This window comes from Cebus imitator, unplaced genomic scaffold (genome assembly GCF_001604975.1).
Source record: "Cebus imitator isolate Cc_AM_T3 unplaced genomic scaffold, Cebus_imitator-1.0 Scaffold456, whole genome shotgun sequence".
Taxonomy (NCBI): Eukaryota; Metazoa; Chordata; class Mammalia; order Primates; family Cebidae; genus Cebus; species Cebus imitator.
This window is the reverse complement of record NW_016107771.1, coordinates 541232-555147: the sequence shown is the minus strand read 5'-3', so window position 1 is coordinate 555147 and position 13916 is coordinate 541232. Positions and strand designations below refer to the sequence as shown.

Genomic DNA, 13916 nt, shown 5'->3' with positions numbered 1-13916 from the left:
TTGAGATGGAGTCTCGCTCTGTTGCCCAGGGCAGTGGCATGATTTCAGCTCACTGCAACCTCCGCCTCCTGGGTTCAAGTGATTCTCATGTTTCAGCCTCCTGAGTAGCTGGGATTACAGGTGTGCGCCACCACACACACCCAGCTAATTTTTGTATTTTTAGTAGAGACGGGGTTTTGCCATGTTGGCCAGGCTGGTCTCGAACTCTAGGTCTTAGGTGATCTGCCTGCCTTGGCCTCCCAAAGTGTTGGGATTATAGGCATGAGCCACTATGCCTGGCCTAAAATGGCAATTTCTATTGATCCACTTACCTTCTATCTCTACCTGATATTGTTGTTAATGTTATTTTCTTGGTACTAATGAAAATTATAATCTTCTTTGTTGTATAACTACTCATTAAGCTGTTTTACATATTTACATTTTACAATAAGGAAAAATAGGTAATAAAAGAATATTAACAACTTTATGCCAATTTATTTCAAGATGTAGTTCAAAGAGATACATTCCTAGAAAAATCTAATGTTCTAAAATTTACTCAGAAAGAAGCAGAATCTTGGCTGGGTGCAGTGGCTCATGTCTATAATCCCAGTACTTTGGAAGGCTGAGGCAGGCGGATCACCTGAGGTCAGGAGTTTGAGACCAGCCTGGCCAACATGATGAAACACTGTCTCTACTAAAAATACAAAAATTAGCTGGGTAGCCTGTAATACCAGCTACTCAGGAAGCTGAGGCACGAGAATTGCTTGAACCCGGAAGGTGGAGGCTGCAGTGAGCTGAGATCGCGCCACTGTACTCCAGCCTGGGCAATAGAGCGAGACTCCATTGCAAACAAATAAAAAAGGAGAAGGAGGGGAAGAAGAGGAGGAGGAGAAGGAGAAGAAGGAGAAATTGAGTTTTTTGCGGAGGTGACATCAGCAAGATGGCTGACTAGAGGCCCCTAGTGCTCATCCCTTCCACAAAGACAGCCAAGAACGATGAATAAACCACTACATTTTAATGGAAATAGCTAAAGGAGAGTGCTGGAGCACGTCAAAGAAGTAACAGCCACCCTGGTGAGTGGAGAAACTCAGGACAGCCACATAAAGAACAGAAGGAAATACCAGTCCTCTGCCACTCCATCCCCCAGCCAGGATCAGCTGGGAACCAGGCGGCCACTTCTGCCTTTGATGAAAAGATAGGCTAGAGGATCCCAGAAGCCCCCACCAACAGCTTAGACACCTATGGGCCTCATCACTGGGGTTACCTGTAGTCCTCACAGGCACTAAGCCCAGCTGTGGAAGTTGCAAAGAAGCTGCCCAGCTTTGTTTCCCCAGAGAATTCGCCAATACTGTGTTCCTCCCGCTGTGGCCTCCTGGCCACCATGCCACACTATCTTGGAACTGAAACTAATGCTGGAGTGTGTCTTACTCTGGCGGCTAGTAGTCATGGCACTAGCCACTGCACTCCAGCCTGGGCAACACAGCGACACTCTGTTTCCAAAAAAAGAGAGAAAGCCTAAATAGCAGACTTGATCTAACAGAAGAAAAACAAAAATCTCAGAGTTTGAAGACAGGTCATTTGAAATTACCCAGTTGGTGGGGAGGGGAAAGCAAAAAAGTAAAAAAGAGTAAAAAAAAAAAAAAAATAAAGCTTACAAGACTTATGAGACACCACAAAGTGAACAAGTGTTACAGAAGGAGAAGACATGAAAAAGGGTATAAAAAAAGCTATTTAATCAAATAATAGCTGAAAACTTCCCAAGTCTCATCCAGATAAGAAAGTTCAAATACCCCCAAATAGATTCGAGTCAAAAAGATCCTCCCAGAGGCACATTACAATCAAAATTTCAAAGTCAAAGACAAAGAGAAAATTCTAAAAATAGCAAGAGAAAAATGTCAGGTTACATTTATGGGGATTCCCATTAGACTTCTCCGGAGAAACCTTGCAAGCTATAAGAGAATGCAATAATATATTCAATGAACTGCAGGAAAAAAAAAAAAAGAAAGCCATCAAAGAATACTATATCCAGCAAAACTATCCTTTACAAATGAGAAAGAAATCCTTCCCAGACAATCAAACACTAAGGAAATTTATCGCCACTACATTGGCCTTATAAGAAGTACTCAAGGAAGTCCTGCAAAAAGTGGCAGCAAAAAGATGATAATCACATCATGAGAACATTCAAAAGTATAAAATTCACTGTTAGAGCAAACACACAAAGCAGAAAAAGGATCAAATCTTAGTATTATAGAAAACCACCCAACCACAATGATAAGAGAGGAAGAAAGGAAAAAATGATATCTAAAACAACCAGAAAACAATGAACAAAATGACAGCAGTAAGTCCTCATTTATCAATAATAACCTTGAACGTAAACAGACTACATTCCTCACTTAAAAGATACAGACTGGCAAGATGAATTTTTAAAACATGACCCAACTATACTATATGCTTCCTAAAGAGATTCACTTCACTTGTAAAGACACATACAGACTGAAAGTGGAGAAAGAAAAATAGATATTCCATGCAAAAGGAAAATAAAAGTGAAAAGACAAAGCTACATTTACATCATATAAAACAGACTTTAAGTGAAAAACTATAAAAAGAGACAATGGAGTCATATGATAACAAAAGGATCAATTCAGCAAGATGTGAATATACATGTGCAGATGTGAATATATATGCACCCAACATTGGAGAACCCAGATACATAAAAGCAAATATTATTAGATCTAAAGGGAGATAGACTCCAATACAATAACTGTTGGGGACGTCAACACCCCACACTGAGCAGTGGACAGATCATCCAGACAGGAAAGCAACAACAAGAAAACATTGAATTTGAATTACACCTTAGACCAAATGGAGCCAGCAGACATTTACAGAATACTTTATCCAAAAGCTACAGAATACACATTCTTCTCATCAGCTCATGGAACATTCTCCAAGATAAACAACATATTATGCCACAAAACAAGTTTCAAAAATTTTTAAAAACTAGCAATCATATTAAGCATCCTCTTGGACCACAATGGAATAAAACTGGGAATCAAATACCAAGAGGAACTTTCAAAACCATACAAATATATGAAAATTAAACAACATGCTCCTGAATGTCAACTAAAAAATTAAAAAGAAAATTAAAAATATTGCTGAAACAAATGAAATTAAAAACACAACAAATCAGCTGGGTGTGGTGACTCATGCCTGCAATCCTAGTGCTTTGGGTGGCTGAGGCCGGTGGATCACCTGAGGTCAGGAGTTCAAGACCAGCTTGACCAACATGGAGAAACGCCGTCTCTACTAAAACTACAAAATTAGCTGGGCGTGGTGGCACATTCCTGTAATCCCAGCTACTCAGGGGACTGAGAAGGGAGAATTGCTTGAACCCAGGAGGTGGAGGTTGCAGTGAGCCGAGATAGTGCCATTGCACTCCAGCCTGGGCAACAAGAGCAAAACTCTGTCTCAAAAACAAAAAAACCAAAAACCAAAAACCCAACCAACCAACCAAACAAAAAACACAACAAACTAAGATCTACCGGATACAGTAAAAGTAATATTAGAAAGAAGTTTATAGCCATAAATGCCTACAGCAACAAGGATAAAGATTTCAAAGAAATAACCTAATGATGCACTTCAAGTACTAGAAAAGCAAGAAGAAACCAAACCCCAAGTTAGCAGAAAGGAATAACAGAAATCAGAGTAGAGATAAAATTGAAACAAAATAAAAAACCATACCAAAGATACATGAAACAAAAAGTTGGTTTTTTGAAAAGATCAACAAAACTGATAAATCATTAGCTTAGATTAACCGAAAGAAATGAAAAACATGGATAGTTCACCAATCATTAGAGAAATAAAATTTGTGGCCAAAAATATCTTCTTTGGAAAGAATATCAGCCACACTTTCTTTTATTATTCAACTACTTTCAGAACACAACTACTGATGTGAATGAAATAAATAAATTCCTAAAAATCATTAAAATTTAATCAAGAAGAAATAGAAAATCTGAATAGACCTATAATAACTTAAAAACAAATGAATTAGCAACTATAAGTATTCCCACAAAGAAAAGCCAAGGCCTAGCTGACTTCACTGGTGAATTCTACCAAATATTCAAAGAAGATATAATAGCAACTGTTCACAAACTCAGAAAATAGGGGAGGATAGAATACTTCCTACCCATTCTATGAGGCTAGTATTGCCCTGATATCAAAGCCAGACAAAGACATCACAAGAAAACTATAGACCGTTCACTCTCATGAACACAGAAACAAAAATCCATAATAAATTATTAGCTAACCTCAGTGGCTTATGCCTGAAATCCCAGCTCTTTGAGAGGCTGAAGGGGGCAGATCACTTGAGGTCAGGAGTTCAAGACCATCCCGGCCAAAATGGTGAAATCCCATCTCTACAAAAATACAAAAAATTAGCTGGGCATAGTGGCACAAGTCTGTAATTCCAGCTGCTCCAGAGGCCAAGGTAGAAGAATTGCTTGAACTCAGGAGGCAGAGACTGCAGTGAGCCGAGATTGTGCCACTGCTCTCCAGCCTGGGTGACAGGGTGAGACTCCATCTCAAAAAANTCCTATGCGCAGATTTTGGATAAATACGGTCATTAGATTTGCTGTGTAATGCATGGTGGCTCACGCCTGTAATCTCAGCACTTTGGGAGGCCAAGACAGGCAGATCACTTGAGGTCAGGAGTTTAAGACCAGCCTGGCCTATATGGTGAAACTCTGTCTCTACTAAAAATACAAAAAAATTAGCTGGGCATTGTGGCGTGTGCCTGTAATCCCAGCTACTCAGGAGACAGAGATTGCAGTGAGCCTGAAAAAAGCCACTGCTCTCCAGCCTGGGTGACAGGGTGAGACTCCATAAAAAAAAAAAAAAAAAAATTAGCTAACCAAATCCAGCACCATACAAAATTTATGTAAGTCAGAATGTCAGGTTAGTTTAATATCCAAAGGTTAATTTATATGCCATATTAATAAAACAAAGGATACAAATCATGTGATCATCTCAATAGATGAAGCAAAAGCATGTGGCAAACTCTAATGTCTATTCATGATAAAAACTCTAGCTAGAAATAGAAGGGAAGTTCCTTAGATAAAAAGCATCTATGAAAAATTTATAGCTAAAATCATACTTAATGGTGAAAGACTGAATGTCTTCCCTCCATGATCAGGAACAAGGCAAGTATGCCTGCACTCACCACTTCTGTACAATATTGTACTAGATGTTTTACCCAGTGCAACAAGGCATTAAGTAAATAAATGGACTGAAAGGCGTCCAGAATGGAAAGGAAGAAGAAAAACTTCTTATCCACAGAACTATTAAACCATCAATGTTAGTTAAGTCCACAGGATCCAAAACCCAGTATATAAAAATCCACTGTATTTCTACATACCAGCAATGAATAATTTGAAAGTGTAATTAAGAAAAAAATTCTGGCTGGGCACAGTGGCTCACATCTATAATCCCAACACTTTGATAGGCCAAGGCAGGAGGATCTCTTGAGCCTAGGAGTTCAAGACCAGCCAGGGGAACACAGTGAGACCCTGTCTCTACAAATAAAAACTTAAAACATTAGCTGGGCATGGTTTTGCATCCCTGTAGTCCCAGCTACTTGGAAGGCTGAAGTAGGTAGATTACTTGAGCCTAGGAGGTTGAGACTATAGTGAGCAGTCGTCATGCCACTGCATTCCAACCTGGGCAACAAAGTGAGACTATCAGAAAAAAAATTAAATAAAAATGTAAATAAATAAATAAAATAATTTTGGCAGGGCAAGGTGGCTCACACCTGTTATCCCAACACTTTGGGAGGCTGAGGCAGGAGGATTACTTGAGGTCAGGAGTTTAAGACCAGCTTGGGCAACATAGTGAGATCCCATCTTTACACAAAAAAATTAGTTGGGTGTGGTGGTATCACTTGTAGTCCCAGCTACTTGAGAGGCTGAGGCAGAAAGATTCCTTCAAGCCATGGAGTTCAAAGTTGCCTATGATCATGCCACTGCACTCCAGCCTGGGCAACAGGGTGAGTTCCTATCTTCAAGAAAAAGAAAGAAAAAATAAAACAGTTCTTCTCTATAAGATGAAAAATATTACATGTAATAAAAGAAGAACCAGGTTTGCATATTGAAAACACTATAGATAGAACTCTTAAAAGCTCTAAATAAATGAAAAGACATTTTGTGTTCATGAATTTGAACATTCAAAATTGTTAAGATGGAAATTCTCTCCAAATTGATCTATAGATTCAATGCAAATGAACATCCATGAGCAAAAATAAATAAACTTGACCCTTACATCTCACCTTAAACACAAAAACCAACTCAAAATGGATCTTAGATCGAAATGTGAGATCTAAAACTATAAAACTTCTAAGAAAATATAGGAGAAATTCTTTACTATCCTGGGTTAGGCAAAGTTCTTAGGTATAACACTAAAAAGCATAAACTATAAAAGAAAAAAAATTGATAAACTGGACTTTACTAAAAGTAAACTTTTGTACTTTACATGACACCATTAAAAAAAATAAAAAGACAAACCACACAGTGGGAGAACATATTTGCAAATCATATATTTGATGAAAGACTTGAGTCCATAATATACAGGTTGAGTATTCCTTCTCTAAAATGTCTGTGACCAAAAGTGTTTCAGATTTCAGATTTACTTGGATTTTGTAACATATGTATTCTACTTACAAACTAAGCATCCTAAATCTGAAAATCTGAAATATGAAATGCTCCAACAAACATTTCCTTTGAGTGTCATGTTGGTGCTTAAAAAGTTTCGGAATTTTGAGCATTTCAAATTTCAGATTTTCAGGTTTGGGATGTATAACCTAGAGATGAAGAACTCTTACAACTCAATAATTACAGGAAAAACAACCAAATTAAAATATGGACAAAAATTATGAATAGATATTTCACTAAATAAGACATAAGAATGGCTAATAAGGACTATATAGATACTTAACATCATTATTTATTAAGGGAGCGTATATTAACACACAGTGAGATACCATAACACTCGTATCACAATGGTTATAATTTTAAAAAACGAGAAAAAGGACAAGTGTTGATGAGGACATAGAGAAACTGCAACCCTTATGTATTTCTGGTAAGAATGTAGTATGGTACAGCAACTTTGAGAAATAATTTGGCAGTTTCTTTAAAAGTTAAACTTATTATATGACCTAACAATTCCACTTCTAGGAATCTACCCAGGAGAAATAAAAACACGCATCCATACAAAGATTTGAATGCTAATGTTCATGGCAGTATTACTCTAATAGCATCAAAGTGGAAATAAGACAAATGACCAATGAGCAGAGAACAAATAAAATGTAGTATTTATCCATATAATTGAGCAATACAAAGAAATGAACTGTTGATACATGCTACAACATGGATGAACTTCAAATACATTTTGCCAAGTGAAAGAAGCTATATGAGAAAGACTAAACACTGTAAGATTCCATTTAAATGTAATTTCCTGAAAAGAAAATAGATCTGTGTAGCCTGAAAGAACAGGAGTGGGAAATGACTGCTAATGGGATTGAGGGAACATTTTGGGTGATGAAAATGTCTAAAACTGGATTGTGGTGACTTCACAACTCTACAAATTTACTAAAACAACACGAGATTTACTCTCTTAAATTAGGTATACAGTACAATACTGTTAACTATATGCAAAACATCCTATAGAAGACCTCTAGAACTTATTCATCTGCATTACCAAAACTTTCTATCTGTTGAACAACTATTTCTCCTTCCCTTCAGCTCCTGGCAACCATCATTCTATTTTTTGCTTCTGTGAATTTGGTTATTTTAGATAACTCATAAAAATGGAATAATGTAGTATCTGTCCTTACAAGAGTAGCTTATTTCACTTACTATGATGTTCTCAAGGTCCATCCATGTTGTCACATATGGAGGATTTCCTTTTTTTTTTTTTTTGAGACACAGTCTTGCTCTGTAGCCCAGGTTGGAGTGCAGTGGCATGACCTTGGCTCACTGCAACCTCTACCTCCTGGGTTCAAGCGATTCTTCTGCCTCAGCCTCCCAAGTAGCTGGGATTACAGGCTTGCACTACCACACCCAGCTAATTTTTCTATTTTTAGTAGAGACAAGGTTTCACCATGTTGGCCGGGTTGGTCTCAAACTCCTGACCTCAGGTGATCCGCCCGCCTTAGCCTCCCAAAGTGCTAGGATTACAGGTGTGAGCCACCATGCCCAGCCATTCCTTCTTTTTCATGAAGAAATAATATTCCATTCTATGTATATACCACATTTTCTCTAGACATTCATCCATCAATGGACATATAGGCTGTTACCATGTCTTGGCTATTGTGAATAATGGTGCAATGAATGTGGGAGTGCAGATACCTCTTTGAGATCTTGATTTCACTTCTTTTGGATCTATAACCAGAAATTTTTCTAGAATTGCTAGGTCATATAATTCTATTTTTAAAGTTTTGTAGGAACCTTCACACTGTTTTCTATAACAACTGTACCATTTCACATTCCCAGCAACAGTGTACAAGGGTTCCAATTTCTCAAAATCATTGCCAACATTTCATTTTTTTTTTTAATGATGCTGTCCTAAGAGGTGCAAGATATCTAATTGTCATTTTGATTTGAATTTCCCTAATGATTAAGGATGTCAAGCATCTTTTCATATACCTGTTGGCCATTTCTATATCTTCTTTGTAGAAATGTCTTTTCAAGTCCTTTGCCCATTTAAATATCAGGTTCTTTTTTTTTTTTTTTTTTTTTGTTCTTGAGTTGTAGGAATTCTTTATATATTATGGACATTAACACCTTATCAAATAAATGGTTTGCGAATATTTTCTCCCAGTCGATGGTCTGTGTCTTCACTCAGTTAATTGTTTTCTTTGCTGTACAGAAGCTTTTTAGTTTGATATAGTCCCATTTATTTTTGATTTTGTTGCTTGTGTTTTTGGTATCATAATCCAATAAATCACTGTGAAGACCAATGTCATGAAGCTTTCCCCTGTTTTCTTCTAGGCATTTTATGGCTTCAGGTCTTACAGTTAAGACTTTAATCCATTAAAAAAATCTTTTTTGTATGGTGTAAGGTAAAGATCCAATTTCATTTTTTTGCATGTAGACATCCAATTTTCCTCATTACTATAGCTTTGTAATAAATGTTGAAATTAGGAAATGTGATGTCTCCAGTTTTGTTCTTCTTTCTCAAGGTTGCTTTGGATATTGGGGGTCCTTCGTAACTCCATATACGCTTTAGGATTGGTTTTTTAATTTCTGTAAATAATTTTTTTTAAATAAAAAAATTTAAAACAAATGAGTACTATGGTTTTAGTGTGTCCCCCAAAATTCATTTGTTTTAAACCTAATCCCCAATACAACAGTGTTGAGTGGTGGGACCTTTAAGAAGTGATTAGCTCAGGAGGCTTCTGTCCTCCTGAATGGGTTAATGCCCTTAAGGCAGGAGTAAGTTATTGCAGAAGTGGGTTCCTGATAAAAGAATTGAATTTAGCGCCCTTCCTTTCTTTCTCCCTTGTGCCTTGTGAGCTCTCTAGTCCTTCTGTATTCTACAGTGAGATGATGCAGTAAGAAGGCCCTTGCCAGACATGAGTCCCTTGAATTTGTACTTCTCTGCCTCCAGAATTCTAAGAAATCAATCTCAGTTCTTCATAAATTATCTACTCTTAGTTATTCAGTTACACCAGCACAAAACAAACTCAGACAATGAGGTACGCCTATGTATACTGTCATAACAAATTTAAAAACAATTGTTTTGTTTCTTCACATTTTAAAAAGTTGTTTTTAAAAATCAAGGTCATGCATGTAAATAGCTTTTTACCAAAAGCAGTACACAAGGGCTTATGACAAAAAAACAATGTACCTTACACACACAGGCAATCATTTCTGTTCACAGTTCTTCTGAAGGTTACAAGGTCACAACTATACATTGCTAATTAACATGCCTTTGTATACCACATCCTGCATCTAATCTCTTTCCCACCTCTACCAACAACCTTGGATCCAAACCACCATTGTCTTCTGCACAGACAACTGAAATCGCCTCTTACCTGGCTTTCCTTCCTGCTTCCACACTTTGCCACCAAGCAGTCAGAACAATGTTTTTAGATCACTGCACTCCTTTACTCAGAATCTTCCAGTGCTTTCCCATATAGCTCATGGTAAAATCCAAAATTTTCGCCTTAGCCAAAAAGGGCTGATATGGCCTGGTCTTCCACTACTTCTCAGCCTCATTTCCTGTAATCTCCTTCTCCTCCTGGTGCCTTAGCCATATGGACCTCTTTGCTGGGCCTTGCACACCCCAAACATGCTCTTGCCTCCAGGCCTTTGTAGGTGCTATTTCCTCTGCCTGCAATGCTCCTTCTCAGACAACCTTATTCCTTCACTTGCTTTGTACCTCTGCTCAAATACTACCTCTTGGAGAAGACTTTCCTCAGAACCCTATTTTAAAATGCAGCTCCCTCAGTCTCTATCTGCTTACGCTACTTTATTTTCTTTATGTTACTTGTCACTATCTAAGAATTTTCTTTTATTACATGCATTCAGGATCTTTCCTTTTTTCTGAAAGAAAAAGAAAGAGAAAGGGGGAGAGAAAACAGGAGTCTTGCTTATTGCCCAGGCTGGAATGCAATCGTTCAGGTTCTTTCTATCCGATTTCTCCACAGCTCCTTAGGGGAACTATCTTTGCTTGCATGGTTGCAGCTTAGTTGCAGGCATGTTAGTATTCAAGCTCAATGGGATGGAAAAATAAATAGGAGCTCCTATGAACACACATTACTTTGATTATGTTCTCCTGAAAAGAAATTAGAGACACAGCCATATCAGAGTTTGGGAGGCTTGGGAATGCAGTGTCTTTGGGCACATATGTGCCTGAGTAAAAATCTTCTACTAGAGAAGGAGAGAATGTTTTGGTGAACAACATGACACAGTTTTCCACAATGTGTGGACTTTAAAAACTGAAAAATAATCTATAAAACATATAAAATGCTTAAAATATAAAAAGCCACCATGTAAGATATTACATAATTATGACCTGGTAAATATTATTCACCACTGAGACAAGTGCTCTTTCTACCAATCTACTTTTTAGTATAATTAAATTTAAACTATGTCTCTTTATGTCTGGTTTTCTTGTTCACTGTGAAATTTCTAGTGGCCTTTTTAACTTTTTTTTTTTTTTTTTTTAGACAGTCTCGCTCTGTCACCCAGGCTGGATGTAGTACAGTGGCATGATCATGGCTCACGGCAGCCTCGACCTCCTGGGCTCAAGTGATCTTCCTGCCTCAGCCTCCTAAGTAGCTGGCACACAGGTGTGTGCAACCATACCTGGCTAATTTTTTTCTTTTTTTTTTTTGTAAAGATGAAGGTCTCTCTGTGTTGCCAAGGCTGGTCTCAAACTTCTGGTCTCAAGCGATCCTCCTGCCCTGGTCTATCAAAGTGCTGAGATTACAGGCATTAGCTGGTGGGCTTTGCCTTTGTTTTCTTTTCCACATTTTTACATACGCATTTTTCCAAATGCATTTTTCTAAGTTCTCAGCCATACTATCTATTCCATAAAACCTCCATCCCTCCCAGGGTCCCTGTCATGCAGTCCTTAGTTCTCCTGATCCACTACTTCTTGGATCCCATGATGGCCTCTTCAATTTATTCCTTTTGTTGCTGGAGTACAACCTCAGGAAAATTTCTAGGAAAAGGTACGAGTTCTCACCCCATGTATTTACCAACACACTTGCTCAGTTCTAGAATCAGAACCATTTCCCCTCATCATTGTGAAGGCATTGTTCCCTCATCCTCCAGAATCTAGCTGCTGAGTGACCTGGGTCATTCCAATTTCCTTTACTTTGGAGGCATCTTATCCATAGAAAGTTTAAAGATCTATGTATGCTCAGTGTTCATAAATATCCCCAAGATCTTTTCCATGTTTCCTCCCTGATTTTGAGAGACTCTTACAAAGTAGTCTCGGGTGTCCCCACATCCTGAAAACGTAACTGTATTATTTACTGAACAATGATCTTGCCACTGTTTTCTCTGTCTCACACTAGAACTCCTCATCAGATGTGAACCCCTTGTACTGAGTTCCTGTGTTTTCTTTTGCAAGTAACAAAAATCAGTACTATAACACTTTTCACTTGATGGGCAATGGTGAAAAATATAGTGTTCAGTTTTTATGAGAGTATGAGGAAGTGACCTCTCTTCCACCAACTAGTGGGAATGCGTATAGTTATAACCCCTCTGCAGACCAATTTTAGAGCCCTCAGAGACTCTAAAAACATTAATATTCTTGAACTAAGCAGCTTCTATGAATGCAATCTCTACTTCTAGGCATACAAGATAACAAAATAGATATGAGTAAAAAGACAATTTTTTAAAACACCATGTCCATCTCAATGAAATAGCAAAAAAATGAAGCAATTTAAATGTCAATCAATAGGATATTCTCTAATGATATCATGGTAGCATACGCAATCATGTAACTCTTTAGAAAAATGATGTGGGTATTATTTATTACCATGAAAGATACTCATGTTCTAGGGCTAAGTGAAAAGGACAGGAAATAGATTAATACTATTAAAATTATACATATTCGTATATCTACATAGAAACACTAAAGTCTCTAGAATGATATACAATGTTTATATATTGTTTATACAATGTTATACAAACATGTTCATAGATATCTTTAAAATTATGGTTGATTAGAAAAAAACTTAGCTTGAATGTATTTTTTTTTTTTTGAAGCTTGAACATCTCAGATTAAAGGTACAGTATAAATTCAAGATTTCTTAAAATCTCCAACATTAACACTACAAATGCTCCACCTAAAATTTGAAAGTAAATTATGGCAGGAATTTACCTTTTAAGACAATAGTGTAACTTGTCACAACTTCATGTTAGAATATCAGATTTAATTTTCATAGTTATTGAAGTTAGCGGTTTTATTCCTTTTTTTTTTTTTTTTTAAGACAGGGTCTTACTCTGTTGCCCAGGCTGTGGTGCAGTGATGCAATCACAGCTCATTATAGCTTTGAAGTGAGCTCAAGTGATCCTTCCACCTCAGCTTCCTGAGCAGCTGGGACCACAGGTATGTCCCACTTTGCCTGGCTAATTAAAAAAAAAATTTTTTTTGTAGAACCGGAGTCTCCCTATGTTGCACAAGCTGGTCTTGAAGTTCCAGACTCAAGCAATTCTCCTCCCACCCCAGCCTCCCAAAGTGCTGAGACTGTAGCCAGGAGCTACCATGCCCAGCCTGAAGCCAGAGGCTGTTTTCAATATGTCATACTCATTTGGTCAGGATAAGACTGAATGGAGGGGTAGAAAGCCCAGGCGGAGAGTTTCAAAGGCATCATGGTAACAGGGAACAACACGATCACGTCCCACACTAAGGAACCACCAAGACTCAAGTGTACATTCTCATTGTAGGAAGTCTTCTGCTAACTTGTTGAATTCATCTGCAAAACGCAAATGCAGGTTATGTTTGGTTTCTGGCATCAAATGCAGCCATGAGCCTTTCACGTGCTCATGAATGAAGTCGGCATGAAACCTTGGGACCAGAGGATCCTTCTCGCCATGTACAATCAAGGTGGGGCGCTGGACCTGGGGCAGCAGGTGCTGGCGGATGTTACCATCTGGGAGATGTTTAAACTGGCTTATGCCATCCACCCACTTTTCACAGGTTCTGGCCAAGTAGTCATACCCATAGAGGGCTTCTAGAGGCTTTCTTGTTCTCTCACGCCATTTAGAAATATCTTGATGCCCTCATAAGTCATGCTGTCTTCATCAGTGACGTAGGCATTGGCGCCCCAAATCACCACCTTGTGGATGTAAGATGGATATTTTGCAGCAGCAGTGAGTGCAGTTATGCCCCCATCATTCCACTCCAGCAGAGAAACTTTTTTTTTTTTTTTT

General features: G+C 37.9%; 1 protein-coding gene and 1 pseudogene across 1 annotated transcript in view; both read right to left on the bottom strand.

Annotated features, from left to right (window-relative positions):
- DNAJC1 (DnaJ heat shock protein family (Hsp40) member C1) overlaps positions 1–13916 on the bottom strand; it is a 216974-nt gene that overhangs the window by 20060 nt on the left and 182998 nt on the right. The gene's annotated exons all lie outside the window — the stretch shown is intronic.
- LOC108291471 lies at positions 13157–13903 on the bottom strand (annotated as a pseudogene).